The 18,861-nt window shown below is 46.3% G+C and overlaps 15 non-coding genes and 1 pseudogene across 15 annotated transcripts; all 16 read left to right on the top strand.

Moving 5' to 3' along the window:
- Window positions 1-553: 553 nt before the first annotated feature.
- On the top strand, window positions 554-694 carry LOC141062314 (U4 spliceosomal RNA). The gene has a single exon (XR_012224093.1). It is a non-coding gene; the product is annotated as a U4 spliceosomal RNA (small nuclear RNA).
- A 281-nt stretch (window positions 695-975) lies between these two features.
- LOC141062987 (U4 spliceosomal RNA) lies at window positions 976-1,116 on the top strand. The gene has a single exon (XR_012224681.1). It is a non-coding gene; the product is annotated as a U4 spliceosomal RNA (small nuclear RNA).
- Window positions 1,117-1,397: 281 nt separating this feature from the next.
- On the top strand, window positions 1,398-1,539 carry LOC141062546 (U4 spliceosomal RNA). Its single transcript, XR_012224303.1, has one exon. It is a non-coding gene; the product is annotated as a U4 spliceosomal RNA (small nuclear RNA).
- A 283-nt stretch (window positions 1,540-1,822) lies between these two features.
- LOC141060941 (U4 spliceosomal RNA) lies at window positions 1,823-1,963 on the top strand. The gene has a single exon (XR_012222849.1). It is a non-coding gene; the product is annotated as a U4 spliceosomal RNA (small nuclear RNA).
- Window positions 1,964-2,244: 281 nt separating this feature from the next.
- Window positions 2,245-2,381, top strand: LOC141062765 (U4 spliceosomal RNA). The gene has a single exon (XR_012224495.1). It is a non-coding gene; the product is annotated as a U4 spliceosomal RNA (small nuclear RNA).
- Window positions 2,382-4,248: 1,867 nt separating this feature from the next.
- On the top strand, window positions 4,249-4,389 carry LOC141062313 (U4 spliceosomal RNA). The gene has a single exon (XR_012224092.1). It is a non-coding gene; the product is annotated as a U4 spliceosomal RNA (small nuclear RNA).
- A 281-nt stretch (window positions 4,390-4,670) lies between these two features.
- Window positions 4,671-4,811, top strand: LOC141063078 (U4 spliceosomal RNA). Its single transcript, XR_012224763.1, has one exon. It is a non-coding gene; the product is annotated as a U4 spliceosomal RNA (small nuclear RNA).
- A 281-nt stretch (window positions 4,812-5,092) lies between these two features.
- Window positions 5,093-5,234, top strand: LOC141062544 (U4 spliceosomal RNA). The gene has a single exon (XR_012224301.1). It is a non-coding gene; the product is annotated as a U4 spliceosomal RNA (small nuclear RNA).
- Window positions 5,235-5,517: 283 nt separating this feature from the next.
- Window positions 5,518-5,658, top strand: LOC141061308 (U4 spliceosomal RNA). Its single transcript, XR_012223181.1, has one exon. It is a non-coding gene; the product is annotated as a U4 spliceosomal RNA (small nuclear RNA).
- Window positions 5,659-8,514: 2,856 nt separating this feature from the next.
- Window positions 8,515-8,655, top strand: LOC141061314 (U4 spliceosomal RNA). Its single transcript, XR_012223186.1, has one exon. It is a non-coding gene; the product is annotated as a U4 spliceosomal RNA (small nuclear RNA).
- A 282-nt stretch (window positions 8,656-8,937) lies between these two features.
- LOC141062984 (U4 spliceosomal RNA) lies at window positions 8,938-9,078 on the top strand. Its single transcript, XR_012224678.1, has one exon. It is a non-coding gene; the product is annotated as a U4 spliceosomal RNA (small nuclear RNA).
- Window positions 9,079-15,421: 6,343 nt separating this feature from the next.
- On the top strand, window positions 15,422-15,562 carry LOC141062018 (U4 spliceosomal RNA). The gene has a single exon (XR_012223825.1). It is a non-coding gene; the product is annotated as a U4 spliceosomal RNA (small nuclear RNA).
- Window positions 15,563-15,846: 284 nt separating this feature from the next.
- Window positions 15,847-15,987, top strand: LOC141062518 (U4 spliceosomal RNA). The gene has a single exon (XR_012224277.1). It is a non-coding gene; the product is annotated as a U4 spliceosomal RNA (small nuclear RNA).
- A 283-nt stretch (window positions 15,988-16,270) lies between these two features.
- LOC141061786 (U4 spliceosomal RNA) lies at window positions 16,271-16,411 on the top strand. The gene has a single exon (XR_012223615.1). It is a non-coding gene; the product is annotated as a U4 spliceosomal RNA (small nuclear RNA).
- A 256-nt stretch (window positions 16,412-16,667) lies between these two features.
- On the top strand, window positions 16,668-16,808 carry LOC141062387 (U4 spliceosomal RNA). Its single transcript, XR_012224159.1, has one exon. It is a non-coding gene; the product is annotated as a U4 spliceosomal RNA (small nuclear RNA).
- Window positions 16,809-17,093: 285 nt separating this feature from the next.
- Window positions 17,094-17,190, top strand: LOC141062783 (U4 spliceosomal RNA; annotated as a pseudogene).
- The last annotated feature ends 1,671 nt before the right edge of the window (window positions 17,191-18,861 follow it).

Here is an 18,861-nt window from a genome sequence, read left to right as displayed (position 1 = left end):
AGAAGAGGAAGAGGAGCCGGAAAAAGATACAGTGAAGGAGCGGTCAGAGAGGTAGGAGGAGAACCAGGAGAGGGCTGTGTCCTTGAGGCCTATAGAGCAGAGCATAGTGAGGAGGAGCTGGTGATCCACAGTGTCAAATGCGGCAGAGAGATCCAGGAGAATCAGCAGGGAGCAATGACCTTTCGATTTAGCTGTTATTAAATCATAATCATAATCATGATGACTTGAAATACAGTCAGCTTTGGCAATTTTTGTTGGTCTCTCAGGAGACTTAATCCATTGTATGCAAATAACTGCCTTAGCTCCTCCCAGTGTGGAAGACAAGCCTTGCTTCCCAAAGCAATGGGTTGGTGTTTGTTGCCTGGAGCAGAAGAAGAGAGTGAGGCGATCTACCTGTAATTGCCAAAAATTACATCTTAACTGAGCCCTTAGAATGCCGAAGCCCAGGATGCCTGGAAGCAGTGTGGGAGGGCTAGTGAGGATTTGGAACTCACCATAGCTTAAACAAGCTCTGCTTTGGAAGCTGGAAGGCCTTGGTCACAACAGTGCTTTCAACTTTGCGCAGTGGCAATATCGTAGCCCATGAGGTTTAACTGAGGCGTGATTATTGCTAATTGAAAACTTTTCCTAATACCCCACCTTGTTGACTTGAAATACAGTCAGCTTTGACAAATTTTGTTGGTCTCTCAGGAGACTTAATCCATGGTATGCAAATGACAGTCTTAGCTTCTCCCAGTGTGCAAGAAAAGCCTTGCTTCTCACAGCAATGGATTGATGTTTGTTTCTTGAAGCAGAAGGCGAGAATGAGGCAATCTGCCTGTAATTGCCAAAAATTACATCTTAACTGAGCCCTTAGAATGTGGAAGCCCAGGATGCCTGGAAGCAGCGTGGAGGGCAAGTGGTGATTTGGAACTCACCATGGCTTAAAAAGTTCTGCCTTGGAAGCGGGAAGCCCTTTGTCACTTCTGTTCTTTCATCTTTGCGCTGTGGCAATATCGTAGCCCATGAGGTTTAACCGAGGCATGATTATTGCTAATTGAAAACTTTTCCCAATAGCCCGCCATGATGACTTGAAATACAGTCACCTTTGGCAATTTTTGTTGGTCTTTCAGGAGACTTAATCTATGGTATGCAAATGACAGTCTTAGGTCCTCGCAGTGTGGAAGAAAAGCCTTGCTTCTCACAGCAATGGATTTATGCTTGTTTCTTGGAGCAGAAGGCGAGAGTGAGGCAATCTGCCTGTAATTGCCAAAAATTGTTTTTCCTGAGCCCTTAGCATGTGGAAGCCCAGGATGCCTGGAAGCAGCGTGGGAGGGCTAGTGGTGATTTGGAACTCAACATGTCTTAAACAAGTTCTGCCTTGGAAGTGGGAAGCCCTTGATCACCTCAGTTGGTTCATCTTTGCGCAGTGGCATTATCGTAGCCCAATGAGGTTTAACTGAGGCATGATTATTGGTAATTGAAAACTTTTCCCTGTACCCTGCCATGATGACTTGAAATACAGTCAGCTTTGGCAATTTTTGTTGGTCTCTCAGGAGTCTCAATCCATTGTATGCAAATGACTGTCTTAGCTCCTCCCAGTGTGGAAGAGAAGCCTTGCTTCCCAAAGCAATGGGTTGGTGTTTGTTGCCTGGAGCAGAAGAAGAGAGTGAGGCGATCTACCTGTAATTGCCAAAAATTACATCTTAACTGAGCCCTTAGAATGTGGAAGCCCAGGATGCCTGGAAGCAGTGTGGGAGGGCTAGTGAGGATTTGGAACTCACCATAGCTTAAACAATCTCTGCTTTGGAAGCGGGAAGGCCTTGGTCACAACAGTTCTTTCAACTTTGCGCAGTGGCAATATCGTAGCCCATGAGGTTTAACCGAGGCGTGATTATTGCTAATTGAAAACTTTTCCCAATACCCCGCCATAATGACTTGGAATACAGTCAGCTTTGGCAATTTTTGTTGGTCTCTCAGGAGACATAATCCATGGTATGTATATGACAGTCTTAGCTTCTGCCAGCGAGGAAGAAAAGCCTTGCTTCTCACAGCAGTGGATTGATGTTTGTTTCCTGGAGCAGCAGGAGAGAGTGAGGCAATCTGCCTGTAATTGCTAAAAATTGTTTTTCCTGAGCCCTTAGCATGAGGAAGCCCAGGATCCCTGGAAGCAGCGTGGGAGGCCAAGTGGTGACTTGGAACTCAACATGGCTTAAACAAGTTCTGCCTTGGAAATGGGAAGCCCTTGATCACCACAGTTGGTTCATCTTTGCGCAGTGGCATTATCGTAGCCCAATGAGGTTTAACTGAGGTGTGATTATTGGTAATTGAAAACTTTTCCCTGTAAACTGCCATGATAATAATAATAATAATAATTTTTTATTTATATAGCGCCAACATATTCCGCAGCACTTTACAATTAAGCGGGGACATGTACAGACAATAAATTCAATACAAGTTAAGACAATTCAAACAATGACATTAGGAGTGAGGTCCCTGCTTGCAAGCTTACAATCTACAAGAAAATGGGGGGACACAGTAGGTGAGAAATGCTTGTTAATTCAGGTCTGGCAATTATAATAGGGATTTTCATATAAAGCTGCATGATCCGGTCATCAGCCCGTGTGTTTAAGTGCAATAGACAAGTATCAAGTGCAGTTATCATGTGCATGAAGGGTGTGGAGACAGATGAATAGTAGGGTGCAGATTCAGAATAATATTTGGAAGGAGGGAACAGGGCAAAGTTAGCTTGCTGAGTAGTTGATGTGATAGGCTTGTTTGAAGAGATGGGTTTTCAAAGCGCGCTTGAATAGGTCAGGGCTAGGTATCAGTCTGGTCGTCTGGGGAAGTGCATTCCAGAGAGCTGGAGCAGCATGAGAGAAGTCTTGGAGACGGAGGTGCGAGGTTCGGATTACGGGGGATGTTAGTCTTAGGTCATTTGTAGAACGGAGGGGACGTGTAGGGCGATAGACAGAGATGAGAGAGGAGATATAAGGCGGTGCAGAACAGTGGAGAGCTTTGTGGGTGAGAGAGATGAGTTTATACTGGACCCTGTAGCGAATAGGTAGCCAGTGTAATGACTGGCACAAGATGGAGGCATCGGTGAAGCGGCTGGACAGAAATATGACCCTGGCTGCCGCATTCAAGATGGATTGGAGAGGAGAAAGTTTGGTAAGAGGGAGACCGATCAGAAGAGAGTTGCAGTAGTCCAGACGAGAATGAATAAGAGCGACAGTAAGAGTATTAGCAGTTTCAAAGGTGAGAAAAGGTCGGATTCTGGAGATGTTTTTAAGATGCAGGTGACAAGAGCGACTGAGTGATCGGATGAACGGAGTAAAGGAAAGTTCAGTGTCGAATATGACCTCAAGACAGCGGGCATGCTGCTTGGGAGTTATGGTTGAACCCTCCAGGGTTATTTCGATGTTAGGTAGAGTGAGGTTAGTAGAGGGGAGAAACACAAGAAGTTCAGTTTTAGAGAGATTTAGTTTCAGATAGAGGGAGGACATGATGCTAGAGACAGCAGACAGACAATCCTTGGTATTTTGAATTAGGGTAGGGGTGATGTCAGGGGAAGAAGTGTATAATTGGGTGTCATCAGCATAGAGATGATACTGGAACCCAAATCTGCTGATTCTTTGTCCAATAGGGGCAGTGTATAAAGAGAAGAGGAGGGGGCCTAGGACTGAGCCCTGCGGGACCCCGATAGTAAGGGGACGAGAAGAGGAAGAGGAGCCGGAAAAAGATACAGTGAAGGAGCGGTCAGAGAGGTAGGAGGAGAACCAGGAGAGGGCTGTGTCCTTGAGGCCTATAGAGCAGAGCATAGTGAGGAGGAGCTGGTGATCCACAGTGTCAAATGCGGCAGAGAGATCCAGGAGAATCAGCAGGGAGCAATGACCTTTCGATTTAGCTGTTATTAAATCATAATCATAATCATGATGACTTGAAATACAGTCAGCTTTGGCAATTTTTGTTGGTCTCTCAGGAGACTTAATCCATTGTATGCAAATAACTGCCTTAGCTCCTCCCAGTGTGGAAGACAAGCCTTGCTTCCCAAAGCAATGGGTTGGTGTTTGTTGCCTGGAGCAGAAGAAGAGAGTGAGGCGATCTACCTGTAATTGCCAAAAATTACATCTTAACTGAGCCCTTAGAATGCCGAAGCCCAGGATGCCTGGAAGCAGTGTGGGAGGGCTAGTGAGGATTTGGAACTCACCATAGCTTAAACAAGCTCTGCTTTGGAAGCTGGAAGGCCTTGGTCACAACAGTGCTTTCAACTTTGCGCAGTGGCAATATCGTAGCCCATGAGGTTTAACTGAGGCGTGATTATTGCTAATTGAAAACTTTTCCTAATACCCCACCTTGTTGACTTGAAATACAGTCAGCTTTGACAAATTTTGTTGGTCTCTCAGGAGACTTAATCCATGGTATGCAAATGACAGTCTTAGCTTCTCCCAGTGTGCAAGAAAAGCCTTGCTTCTCACAGCAATGGATTGATGTTTGTTTCTTGAAGCAGAAGGCGAGAATGAGGCAATCTGCCTGTAATTGCCAAAAATTACATCTTAACTGAGCCCTTAGAATGTGGAAGCCCAGGATGCCTGGAAGCAGCGTGGAGGGCTAGTGGTGATTTGGAACTCACCATGGCTTAAAAAGTTCTGCCTTGGAAGCGGGAAGCCCTTTGTCACTTCTGTTCTTTCATCTTTGCGCTGTGGCAATATCGTAGCCCATGAGGTTTAACCGAGGCGTGATTATTGCTAATTGAAAACTTTTCCCAATAGCCCGCCATGATGACTTGAAATACAGTCACCTTTGGCAATTTTTGTTGGTCTTTCAGGAGACTTAATCTATGGTATGCAAATGACAGTCTTAGGTCCTCGCAGTGTGGAAGAAAAGCCTTGCTTCTCACAGCAATGGATTTATGCTTGTTTCTTGGAGCAGAAGGCGAGAGTGAGGCAATCTGCCTGTAATTGCCAAAAATTGTTTTTCCTGAGCCCTTAGCATGTGGAAGCCCAGGATGCCTGGAAGCAGCGTGGGAGGGCTAGTGGTGATTTGGAACTCAACATGTCTTAAACAAGTTCTGCCTTGGAAGTGGGAAGCCCTTGATCACCTCAGTTGGTTCATCTTTGCGCAGTGGCATTATCGTAGCCCAATGAGGTTTAACTGAGGCATGATTATTGGTAATTGAAAACTTTTCCCTGTACCCTGCCATGATGACTTGAAATACAGTCAGCTTTGGCAATTTTTGTTGGTCTCTCAGGAGTCTCAATCCATTGTATGCAAATGACTGTCTTAGCTCCTCCCAGTGTGGAAGAGAAGCCTTGCTTCCCAAAGCAATGGGTTGGTGTTTGTTGCCTGGAGCAGAAGAAGAGAGTGAGGCGATCTACCTGTAATTGCCAAAAATTACATCTTAACTGAGCCCTTAGAATGTGGAAGCCCAGGATGCCTGGAAGCAGTGTGGGAGGGCTAGTGAGGATTTGGAACTCACCATAGCTTAAACAATCTCTGCTTTGGAAGCGGGAAGGCCTTGGTCACAACAGTTCTTTCAACTTTGCGCAGTGGCAATATCGTAGCCCATGAGGTTTAACCGAGGCGTGATTATTGCTAATTGAAAACTTTTCCCAGTACTCTGCCATGATGACTTGAAATACAGTCAGCTTTGGCAATTTTTGATGGTCTCTCAGGAGACTTAATCCATTGTATGCAAATAACAGAGTCTTAGTTCCTCCCAGCGTGGAAGAAAAGCCTAGCTTCTCACAGCAATGGATTGATGTTTGTTGCCTGGATCAGAAGGAGAGAGTGAGGCAATCTGCCTGTAATTGCCAAAAATTTCATCTTAACTGAGCCCTTAGAATGTGGAAGCTCAGGATGCCTGGAAGCAGTGTGGGAGGGCTAGTGAGAATTTGTAACTCACCATAGCTTAAACAAGCTCTGCTTTGGAAGCTGGAAGGCATTGGTCACAACTAGTGTTGAGCATTCCGATACCGCAAGTATCGGGTATCGGCCGATACTTCCTGTATCGGAATTCCGATACCGACTTCCGATATTTTTTCAATATCGGAATTCGGCATCGGAATCGGAAGGTCAAAGTTGATTGACAGCCTGACGTCATCATGATGCGCGGTGTGTGCGCATCATGATGCGCCGTCATTTCGGGCCTTCCGGGGGTCTCTGCCGGCCTGCCGGGGGGCTGTGTGGACTGCCCGGGGTCTGTACCGGCCTGCCGGGGGGCTGTGCCGGCCTGCCGGTGGTCTGTGCACCCTGTGGGGGTCTGTACCGGCCTGCCGGGGGGCTGTGCTGATGTCCGGGGGTCTGTGCAAGCATCGTCCGATGGGACTACAAGTCCCATCTGGCGATGCCTGCTAGCATGACAGTGATTGACACATTAGCCAATGATGGGACAGTAGTAGTCCCATCATCCGGCTAATGTGTTAAATGTTAAAAAAAAAAAAATACTACATACATACTACATACATAATACATGCATGCTACATGCTACGACGATCTTGGGTAGAGAACTGCAGCATCAGATGATGCTGCCGTTCTCTACGGGCTGCAGGAATCCAATGACGGAAGGTAGGTACATACCCTAGTCTCACTTTATGCCATTGCTGCGTGGGAAATTCCCACACAGCAATGGCATAAAGTGAGACTAGGGACTTTTTTTTTTTTAAGTGGCGGAGGAATACAGTGCGGAAGGATACCTACCTTCCGTCATTGGATTCCTGCAGCCCGTAGAGAACGGCAGCATCAGCTGATGCTGCAGTTCTCTACCCAAGATCGTCGTGGGACACACTCGTGGACGCTTCGGATCGTGGGTGAGTATTTTTGTGGTTTGTTATGTTAATATTTATTCCGGAAAAGACAATGGCTTTGGGGAACAATGTGACAAGTATTGGTAAGTATGTTACTCTATGTTATATGTACTGTATGTCTATGTATGTATTGTATGAATGTATTGTATGTATGTAGTATATATGTGGTATGTATGTAGCATGTAGTATGTATGTAGTATGTATGTAGCATGCATGTAGCATGTAGTATGTATGTAGCATGCATGTAGTATGTATGTAGTATGTATGTAGCATGCATGTAGTATATATGTAGTATGTATGTAGCATGTAGTATGTAGCAAGCATGTAGTATATATGTAGTATGTATGTAGCATGTAGTATGTAGGTAGCATGCATGTAGTATATATGTAGTATGTATGTAGCATGTAGTATGTATGTAGCATGCATGTAGTATATATGTAGTATGTATGTAGCATGTAGTATGTATGTAGCATGCATGTAGTATATATGTAGTATGTATGTAGCATGTAGTATGTATGTAGCATGCATGTAGTATATATGTAGTATGTATGTAGCATGTAGTATGTATGTAGTATGCATGTAGTATATATGTAGTATGTATGTAGCATGTAGTATGTATGTAGCATGCATGTAGTATATATGTAGTATGTAGCATGTAGTATGTATGTAGCATGCATGTAGTATGTATGTAGCATGCATGTAGTATGTATGTGGTATGTATGTAGCATGTAGTATGTATGTAGCATGCATGTAGTATATATGTGTTATGTATGTAGCATGTAGCATGCATGTAGCATGCATGTAGTATGTATATAGTATGTATGTAGTATGTATGTGGTATGTATGTAGCATGCATGTAGTATGTATGTAGTATATATGTGGTATGTATGTAGCATGTAGTATGTATGTAGCATGCAGTATGTATGTAGCATGCATGTAGTATATATGTAGTATGTATGTAGTATGTATGTTGCATGTAGTATTTATGTAGTATGAATGTAGCATGTATGTAGTATGTAGTATGAATGTAGCATGTATGTAGTATGCATGTTGTATGCATGTAGCATGTATGTAGCATGTAATTTTTTTTTTTTTTTTTTACATTCAACACATTAGCCGGATGATGGGACTACTACTGTCCCATCATTGGCTAATGTGTCAATCACTGTCATGGTAGCAGGCATCGCCCGATGGGACTTATAGTCCCATCGGACGATGCCTGCACAGACCCCCGATGCCTGCACAGACCACCGGCAGGCCGGCACAGCCCCCCGGCAGGCCGGCACAGCCCCCCGGAGCCTGCACAGACCACCGGCAGGCCGGCACAGCCCCCCGGCAGGCCGGCACAGCCCCCCGGAGCCTGCACAGCCCCCCGGCAGGCCGGCACAGCCCCCCAGCAGGCCGGCACAGCCCACCGGAGCCTGCACAGACCACCGGCAGGCCAGCACAGCCCCCCGGCAGGCCGGCACAGACCACCGGAGCCTGCACAGACCCCCTGGCAGGCCGGCACAGCCCCCCGAAAGGCCCGTACAGACCCCAGAGAGGCTGTACAAGGCAAAAACAGGGTTTTTCTTATTCCGATACCGGAAGTCCCATAGACTTGAATGGGACTTCCGGTATCGGAATCGGCGATACCGATACTTTTTTTTAAAGATCGGCCGATCCATTCCGATCCGATACTTTGAAGTATCGGATGGTATCGCTCAACTCTAGTCACAACAGTTCTTTCAACTTTGCGCAGTGACAATATCGTAGCCCATGAGGTTTAACCGAGGCGTGATTATTGCTAATTGAAAACTTTTCCCAGTACCCCGCCATGATGACTTGAATTACAGTCAGCTTTGGCAATTTTTGTTGGTCTCTCAGGAGACTTAATCCTTGGTATGCAAATGACAGTCTTAGCTTCTCCCAGTGTGGAAAAAAAGCCTTGCTTCTCACAGCAATGGATTGATGTTTGTTTCTTGGAGCAGAAGGCGAGAATGAGGCAATCTGCCTGTAATTGCCAAAAATTACATCTCTCCTGAGCCCTCAGAATGTGGAAGCCCAGGATGTCTGGAAGCAGCGTGGAGGGCTAGTGGTGATTTGGAACTCACCATGTCTTAAACAAGTTCTGCCTTGGAAGCGGGAAGCCCTTGGTCACTTATGTTCCTTCATCTTTGCGCTGTGGCAATATCGTAGCCCATGAGGTTTAACCGAGGCGTGATTATTGCTAATTGAAAACTTTTCCCAATACCCCGCCATGATGACTTGAAATACAGTCAGCTTTGGCAATTTTTGTTGGTCTCTTAGGAGACTTAATCCATGGTATGCAAATGACAGTCTTAGCTTCTCCCAATGTGGAAGAAAAGCCTTGTGTCTCACAGCAATGGATTGATGTTTGTTTCTTGGAACAGAAGGCGAGAGTGAGGCAATCTGCCTGTAATTGCCAAAAATTACATCTTTCCTGAGCCCTCAGAATGTGGAAGCCCAGGATGCCTGGAAGCAGTGTGGGAGGGCTAGTGAGAATTTGTAACTCACCGTAGCTTAAACAAGCTCTACTTTGGAAGCAGGAAGGCATTGGTCACAACTAGAGTTGAGCGACTTTTGGTTTTTTAGAGTCGCGTTTCGTTTCGTGAAACCCGACTTTTCCAAAAGTCTGGTCGAACAAGATCGTCTGATTATAGGGAAAAGTCGGGGTCATCACGAAACCCAATGTAAGTCAATGGGGAATAAAAGTCGGTAGTGAGAGGAGGACAGGAAACACACCTACAGTGCGCATTTGAATGCCAAAAGCATCAATTCTTCTTACTTAAGCTTGTCAACCTTAATTAACTTCATAATACAAGTTGCGCACTGAAAAATGGGGGTTATTTGGCTAAAGTTGTGGGGGGGGAGGGCTGGCTGCAGGTTTTCATGTGCCCTGGGCGAAAGAGCGCCCCTTTAACACATACCACAACTCATCATGCTCCGATACGGCAGATAAATAGCGGTATAGTACAATGAAAAATACCTCACTTTTTACATCTCATGACGAGGCCCATCTATTTCTCCATACAAAATCATTGGTCCCATATAATGTTTGAAACAGTATATGATGAGCTCCACATAATGCTACAGTATATGTTGTATGTTGGTCCCCATGGATGAAGCTCCACTGTCTTATGGGCCCAAATAATGCTCCAAACATAATGGGCCCCATTTCTAATGCTCTAGTGTATAATGGGCCCTGTAAATGCTGCTCCAGTGTCTGATGTCCACCTTTGGAATGTTCCAGTGTATGGTGGGCCCCATCTATCATTCTCCAGAGTATAGTGCTCCCCAAAAATTGCTGTCCCAACATTGTAAACAATCAAATAAGTCTCCTCGCTAGGGAATCCCTGTACTTGTCTGGACAGGTGCTGTAGCTTGCTTAACAGCTCGCCAGCCGTTCTCACGCCCAGTATGGATTGCACGTGATTGCACAAAGGTTAGAAAGGGTACCGTATCCCTGGATAACATGTATGGATAGCGTACACATTCAAAATATATGTCTCAGGAGGCAGGCTCAGACGGTGTCAGGCACAGTATGGATTGCACGTGATTGCACAAAGGTTAGAAAGGGTACCGTATCCCCGGATAACATGTATGGATAGCGTACACATTCAAAATATATGTCTCAGGAGGCAGGCTCAGATGGTGTTAGGCCCAGTATGGATTGCACGTGATTGCACAAAGGTTAGATAGGGTACCGTATCCCTGGATAACATGTATGGATAGCGTACACATTCAAAATATATGTCTCAGGAGGCAGGCTCAGACGGTGTCAGGCCCAGTATGGATTGCACGTGATTGCACAAAGGTTAGAAAGGGTACCGTATCCCTGGATAACATGTATGGATAGCGTACACATTCAAAATATATGTCTCAGGAGGCAGGCTCAGACGGTGTCAGGCACAGTATGGATTGCACGTGATTGCACAAAGGTTAGAAAGGGTACCGTATCCCCGGATAACATGTATGGATAGCGTACACATTCAAAATATATGTCTGTACATCTGGAGGCAGGCTCAGACGGTGTCAGGCACAGTATGGATTTGACGGCCCATATTACACAGCGGAGGAGCAGGGAGAGGTAATGATTGCAAATGCTGGGGCCCTGCCCAAGCAAGGGGGGCACACTCGTGGGCGTCGGTACTGGCACTGGGCCCCTCATAGTACGGCGGTGTGTCTGACGGCGGGTGTGCACCACCACCGTCAGAGACACTTGATTGCACTATGAGGGACCCTGTGCCAGTGCCCGCACCCAAGAGTCGGCCTACCCACCTGTCCAGGGCAACGGAACTCGCACGGTGTCGTGCGCTATGTGGTGACCCCGGCCATGGGGGGGGGAGGAAGCACAGTTAGGGAGTTTTAGAAAGTGGCATATGTTGATGTTGGACATTCAGCTGATGCAAAAGGCGAAATAGGTGAAGTCCCAGGAAGAGGTGGACCAAAGCAAGCCATTTTTCTGTCACCCTATGTGTCATCAGGGGAAGGTGGGACAAAATCCTTGGAAACCCATGCATGGTTCATTTTAATGAAGGTTAGATCATCTACATTTTGGGTTGACAGATGGGTCCTTTTTTCTGTCAGGATTGATCCAGCTGCACTGAAGACTCTTTCCGATAGCACACTTGCAGCTGGGCAAGCGAGCTCCTGTAAGGCATATTGGGCCAATTCAGGCCAGGTGTCCAGTTTAGCGGCCCAATAGTCAAAGGGGAATGACCTGTGTGGGAGAACATCGATATGGGAGGAAAAGTAGTTTGTAACCATAGTTGACAACTGCTGTCTCCTGTCACTTTCCATCGATGCAGTATTACCAGTTGTGTGAGCGGCATTTGAAAAATCAGTCCACAACATTGTCATGAAACCCCTGTCTCCAACGCCACTTCTGCTGTGTGCACCACGAACACCTCTGACAAGCTGCCCCCGGCCCGTACGGCTCGTGTGAGAACCATCACCGCTGCTGTGTGCTGGGAATGCCTCAAGCAACCGATTTACCAGAGTTGCTTGTTTATTAGCCAATGTTAGGTCAAGGTTCTCCTGTGGCATGATGTTTTGTAATTTGCCTTTATAGCGTGGATCCAGGATGCTGGCCAGTAGTCGTCATCGTTCATCATTTTGGCAATGCGGGGGTCCCTTTTTAGGATCTGCAAGGCATAATCTGACATGTGGGCCAATGTTCCCGGTGTCAATGATGCACTGCAAGTGCTGGTTGGAGGAGCACTTTCTGGCAAATCCACATCCCTCCAGTCACGCACAAACCCTGTACCAGACCTTGCCACGCCAACATTTTCACTTGCCCCACGAGATGCATCCTCCTCCCCTAAGTAATCATCCCCATCATCCTCCTCCTCTTCTTCCTCCACCTCGTCCAGGAGAGGTCCTTGAGCAGACAATGGCTGAATGTCATCAAGGATTCCCTCTTCCTCTTCCTCCTCATCAACATTGGCTGCAGACGCCTGCTCCTTAAGGTGCGTCAAAGTTTGCATGAGCAGACGCATAAGTGGGATGCTCATGCTTAGGATGGCGTCGTCTGCGCTTACCAGCCGTGTGCATTCCTCAAAACACTGAAGGACTTTACAGAGGTCTTTCAGCTTCGACCACTGCACACCTGTCAACTCCATGTCTGCTCTCAAAGTGCCTGGCCGTGTATCCTCCCACAAATGCATTATGGCCTGCCTCTGCTCGCACAGCCGCTCCACCATGTGCAGGGTGGAGTTCCACCTTGTTGCAATGTCGATAATGAGGCGGTGGTTGGGAAGGTGGAGCAATCGCTGCAGCTTCTGCATACGAACGGAGTGTACAGGCGACCGGCGGATGTGCGCGCACAGTCTTCGCACCTTCTGGAGCAGGGCTGTTAACTCCGGATAATTTTTGAGGAAGCACTGCACCACCAGGTTCAAGGTGTGAGCCAAGCAAGGTATATGGCTGAGTTTTGAAAGGGCTATGGCTGCCACAAAATTACGGCCGTTATCACTAACTACCTTGCCTGCCTCAAGATGTACACTGCCCAGCCATGACTCAGTTTGTCGCTTCAAGTACTCGGCCAGCACCTCGGCGGTGTGTCTGTTGCCCAAACACATCATCTGCAACACAGCCTGCTGACGCTTTCCATTAGCTGCTCGATAGGGGGACACATCGTGTGCAACAGTGGCAGCTGCAGATGGAGTGCTCGTACGACTGCGCTCTGTGGACGAGCTTTCGCTTCTGGAGGAGGAGGAGGGTCGAACGCCTACAGCCAACTGTTTCCTATACCGTGGGCTAGGCAGCACTGTCCCACCACCGCTGTCCCCTGTGGACCCTGCATCTGAGGATATCTGAGCGCTATGTGACAGGCTCTATGGCCCAGCTGTGACAAAAGTGACGAGAGGATAAGGGAGATTTTGAATTTCTGCAGACACTTGTGGACACTGGACACTTTTGGATTGTGTGAGGGCCACTGATATCTGAGCTCTATGTCACAGGCTTGATGGCACAGCTGTGACAAAAGTGACGAGAGGATAAGGGAGATTTTGAATTTCTGCAGACACTTGTGGACACTGGACACTTTTGGATTGTGTGAGGCCCACTGATATCTGAGCTCTATGTGACAGGCTCGATGGCACAGCTGTGACAAAAGTGACGAGAGGATAAGGGAGATTTTGAATTTCTGCAGACACTTGTGGACACTGGACACTTTTGGATTGTGTGAGGCCCACTGATATCTGAGCGCTATGTCACAGGCTCGATGGCACAGCTGTGACCAAAGTGACTAGAGGATAAGGGAGATTTTGAATTTCTGCAGACACTTGTGGACACTGGACACTTTTGGATTGTGTGAGGCCCAATGAATATCTGAGCGCTATGTGACAGGCTCGATGGCACAGCTGTGACAAAAGTGACGAGAGGATAAGGGAGATTTTGAATTTCTGCACACACTTGTGGACACTGGACACTTTTTTATTGTGTGAGGCCCAATGAATATCTGAGCGCTATGTGACTGGCTCGATGGCACAGCTGTGACCAAAGTGACTAGAGGATAAGGGAGATTTTGAATTTCTGCAGACACTTGTGGACACTGGACACTTTTGGATTGTGTGAGGCCCACTGATATCTGAGCGCTATGTGACAGGCTCGATGGCACAGCTGTGACAAAAGTGACGAGAGGATAAGGGAGATTTTGAATTTCTGCAGACACTTGTGGACACTGGACACTTTTGGATTGTGTGAGGGCCACTGATATCTGAGCGCTATGTCACAGGCTCAATGGCACAGCTGTGACAAAAGTGACGAGAGGATAAGGGAGATTTTGAATTTCTGCAGACACTTGTGGACACTGGACACTTTTGGATTGTGTGAGGCCCACTGATATCTGAGCGCTATGTGACAGGCTCGATGGCACAGCTGTGACAAAAGTGACGAGAGGATAAGGGAGATTTTGAATTTCTGCACACACTTGTGGACACTGGACACTTTTGGAATGTGTGAGGCCCACAGATATCTGAGCGCTATGTCACAGGCTCGATGGCACAGCTGTGACAAAAGTGACTAGAGGATAAGGGAGATTGGATTGCTTTTAAAAAAGCAGTTTGCAGAGCAGTGGGTAAACAGCAATGCCAGCCTGTCAGGAAGCCTTAAAAGGCAGCCCAACAACCAACACCACTGATACACCACAATATAGCCTCCCCTTGCACTGCACACACAGTGACTGGTGTGTTGTGCAGGCCAAATCGCTAGCAGCAGAAGCAGTTTTTTTTTCTTCTCAGCAGGACAAAAAAAAAAATTGGGATTGCTTTTAAAAAAGCAGTTTGCGGAGCAGTGGGTAAACAGCAATGCAGGAATGTCAGGAAGCCTTAGAAGGCAGCCCAACAACCAACACCACTGATACACCACTATATAGCCTCCCCTTGCACTGCACACACAGTGACTGGTGTGTTGTGCAGGCCAAATCGCTAGCAGCAGAAGCAGTTTTTTTGTCTTCTTCCCTGCCTAACGCTCTCCCTACAGAATCAGCAGCAACCTCTCCCTATACTGAGATCGGCAGAAGTAAGATGGCGGTCGGCGTGCACGCCCTTTTATACCCCCTGTGACGCCCACCAAAGCAAGCCAATCACTTGCATGCCCTTCTGAAAGATGGTGGTGACCCCTGCCTATGTCATCACGTTGCCCACAGTGTCCGTGGATCCTGATTGGCTGAAAAAGAGCGCAAAACAAACTTTTGAAACGCGACTTTGGCGCGTAAGTCGCCGACCTCGTGGCCGACCTCATCCTAGGGTCGGGATTCGTTTCATGAAACCCGACTTTGCCAAAAGTCGGCGACTTTTGAAATTTTTCGACCCGTTTCGCTCAACTCTAGTAATGACTAAAAACATTACATACCATCCTTAAAAAGTGTGATGTGTTCGGGACCAATGAGCCTGAGAAGCCAGCACAGCTATATCTTCCATCCTGAAGCTCTGCAGACCAACTGTGGTATCAGGTTTCACACAGCAGCTAGAGCCAGGAAACTATCTAGAGGGAGGGGGTTTCCTGAAAATCTGGTGAGAAGGGAGAAATGAAAGTAGAAGAGCTGCGCCTGTCAGATCCATTGTTCCTGACGGAGGGTTAAACAAGCTCTGCTTTGGAAGCGGGAAGGCCTTGGTCACAACTGTTCTTTCAACTTTGTGCAGTGGCAATATCCTAGACTATGAGGTTTAACCGAGGCGTGATTATTGCTAATTGAAAACTTTTCCCAATACCCCGCCATGATGACTTGAAATACAGTCAGCTTTGGCAATTTTTGTTGGTCACTCAGGAGACTTAATCCATGGTATGCAAATGATGGAGTCTTAGCTCCTCCCAGTGTGGAAGAGATGGCTTGCTTCTTCCAGCAATGGATTGGTGTTTGTTGCCTGGAGCAGAAAGAGAGAGTTAGGTGATTTGCTTGCAATTGCCAAAAATTCCGTCTTTCTGATCCCTTAGAATGTGGAAGCCAAGGATCCCTGGAAGCAGCGTGGGTGGGCAAGTGGTGATTTGGAACTCACCATGGCTTAACCAAGCACTGCCTTGGAAGCTGGAAGGCCTTGGTCACAACAGTTCCTTTAACTTTGTGCAGTGGCAATATCGTAGTCCATGAGGGTTAACCGAGCTGTGATTATTGCTAATTGAAAACTTTTCCCAATACCCCGCCGTGATGACTTGAAGTGCAGTCAGCTTTGGCAGTTTTTGTTCGTCTCTCAGGAGGCTTAATCCATGGTATGCAAATGACAGTCTTAGCTCCTCTCAGTGTGGAAGAAATCCATTGCTTCCCACAGCAATGGATTGATGTTTGTTGCCTGGAGCAGAAGGAGAGAGTGAGGCAATCTGCCTGTAATTGCCAAAAATTATGTCTCTTCTGAGCCCTTAGAATGTGGAAGCCCAGGATGCCTGGAAGCATCGTGGGAGGGCTAGTGGTGATTTGGAACTCACCATGGCTTAAACAAGCTCTGCCTTGGAAGCTGGAAGGCCTTGGTCACCTCAGTTCCTTTAACTTTGCACAGTGGCACTATCGTAGCCCATGAGGTTTAACTGAGGCATGATTATTGCTAATTGAAAACTTTTCCCAATACCCCGCCATGATGACTTGAAATACAGTCCGCTTTGGCAATTTTTGTTGGTCTCTCAGGAGACTTAGCTTCTCCAAGCGTGGAAGAGAAGCCTTGCTTCCCACAGCAATGGATTGATGTTTGTTGCCTGGAGCAGAAGGAGAGAGTGAGGCCATCTGCCTGTAATTGCCCAAAATTATGTCTTTACTGAGCCCTTAGCATGTGGAAGCCCAGGATGCCTGGAAGCATCGTGGGAGGGCTAGTGGTGATTTGAAACTCACCATGGCTTAAACAAGTTCTGCCTTGGAAGTGGGAAGCCCTTGGTCACATCAGTTGGTTCATCTTTGCGCCGTGGCAATATCGTAGCCCATGAGGTTTAACTGAGGCGTGGTTATTGCTAATTGAAAACTTATCCCAATACCCCGCTATGATTGCTTGAAATACAGTCAGCTTTGGCAATTTTTGTTGGTCTCTCAAGTGACTTAATCCATGGTATGCAAATGACAGAGTCTTAGCTCCTTCCAGTGTGGAAGAGAAGCTGTGCTTCCCACAGCAATGGATTGATGTTTGTTGCCTGGAGCAGAAGGAGAAAGTGAGGCGATCTGCCTATAATTACCAAAAATTACTTCTTTTCTGAGCGCTTAGAATGTGGAAGCCCAGCATGCCTGGAAGCAGCGTGGGAGGGCTAGTGGTGATTTGGAACTCACCATGGCTTAAACAAGCTCTGCCTTGGAAGCAGGAAGGCCTTGGTCACCTCAGTTTCTTCTACTTTGCACAGTGGCAATATCGTAGCCCATGAGGTTTAACCGAGGCGTGATTACTAGTAAGTCAGCTTTGGCAATTTTTGTTGGTCTCTCAGGAGACTTAATCCGTTGTATGCAAATGAAAGAGTCTTAGCTCCTCCCAGTGTGGAAGAGAAGTCTTTCTTCTGACAGCAATGGGTTGATGTTTGTTGCCTGGAGCAGAAGAATAGAGTGAGGCGATCTGCCTGTAATTGCCAAAAATTGCATCTTAACTGAGCCCTTAGAATGTGGATGCCTGGAATCAGCGTGGGAGGGCTAGTGGTTATTTGGAACTCACCATGGCTTAACCCCTTCACCCCCAAGGGTGGTTTGCACGTTCATGACCGGACCAATTTTTACAATTCTGACCACTGTCCCTTTATGAGGTCATAACTCTGGAACGCTTCCATGGATCCCGGAGATTCTGACAATGTTTTCTTGTAACATATTGTACTTCATGATAGTCATAAAATTTCATTCAAACAACTGGTGTTTATTTGTGAAAAAAACGGAAATTTGGCGAAAATTTCGCAATTTTCCAACTTTGAATTTTTATGCCCTTAAATCACAGAGATACGGCACAAAAAAAACTTGATAAGTAACATTTCCCACATGTTTACTTTACATCAGCACAATTTTGGAACCAAATTTTTTTTTTGTTAGGAAGTTATAAGGGTTAAAATTTGACCAGTGATTTCTCATTTTTGCAACACCTTTTTATTTTTACGGACCACATCACATTTGAAGCTTCTTTGAGGGGTCTATATGATAAAAAATACCCAAAATTGACACCATTCTAAAAACTGCACCCCTTATGGTGCTCAAAACCACATTCAAGAACTTTGTTAACCCTTTAGGTGCGTCACAGGAATTTTTTGAATATTTAAAAAAAAAATGAACATCTAAATTTTTTTCACAAAAAAATACTTCAGGTTCAATTTTTTTTATTTTACCAAGGGTAACAGGAGAATTTGGACTGGAAAAGTTATTGTGCAATTTGTCCTGAGTACGATGATATCTGATATGTGGGGGGGAACCACTGTTTCGGCGCATGGCAGAGCTAAGAAGGGAAGGAGCGCCGTTTGACTTTTTCAATGCAAAATTGGCTGGAATTCAGATCGGACGCCATGTCACGTTTGGAGAGCCCCTGATGTACCTAAACAGTGGAAACCCCCCACAATTGACCCCATTTTGGAAACTAGACCCCCAAGGAACTTATCTAGATATGTGGTGAGAACTTTGAACCCACAAGGGCTTCACAGAAGTTTCTAACGTACAGCGGTACAATTAAAAAATCATATTTTTTCCACAAAAATGATCTTTTCACTCCCAATTTTTATTTTCCCAAGGGTAACAGGACCCTAAAAGTTATTGTGCAATTTGTCCTGAGTACGCTGATACCCCACATGTGGGGGTAAACCACTATTTGAGCGCATGGCAGAGCTCGGAAGGGAAGCAGCGCCATTTGACGTTTTTGGCTGGAATTGAGATCGGACACCATGTCGCAATTGGAAAACCCCTGATGTACCAAAACAGTGGAAACCCCCCACAAATGACACCATTTTGGAAACTAGACCCCCTAAGGAACTTATCTAGATATGTGGTGAGAACTTTGAACCCACAAGGGCTTCACAGAGGTTTATAACGTACAGCAGTACAATTAAAAAATCATATTTTTTCCAAAAAAATGATCTTTTCACCCTCAATTCTTATTATTCCAAGGGTAACAGGACCCTAAAAGTTATTGTGCAA

Source organism: Dendrobates tinctorius, unplaced genomic scaffold (genome assembly GCF_039654945.1).
Source record: "Dendrobates tinctorius isolate UK_male_01 unplaced genomic scaffold, ASM3965494v1 ptg000245l, whole genome shotgun sequence".
Lineage (NCBI taxonomy): Eukaryota > Metazoa > Chordata > Amphibia > Anura > Dendrobatidae > Dendrobates > Dendrobates tinctorius.
The sequence above is the reverse complement of the archived record's forward strand: the minus strand, read 5'-3'. Positions and strand labels throughout refer to the sequence as shown.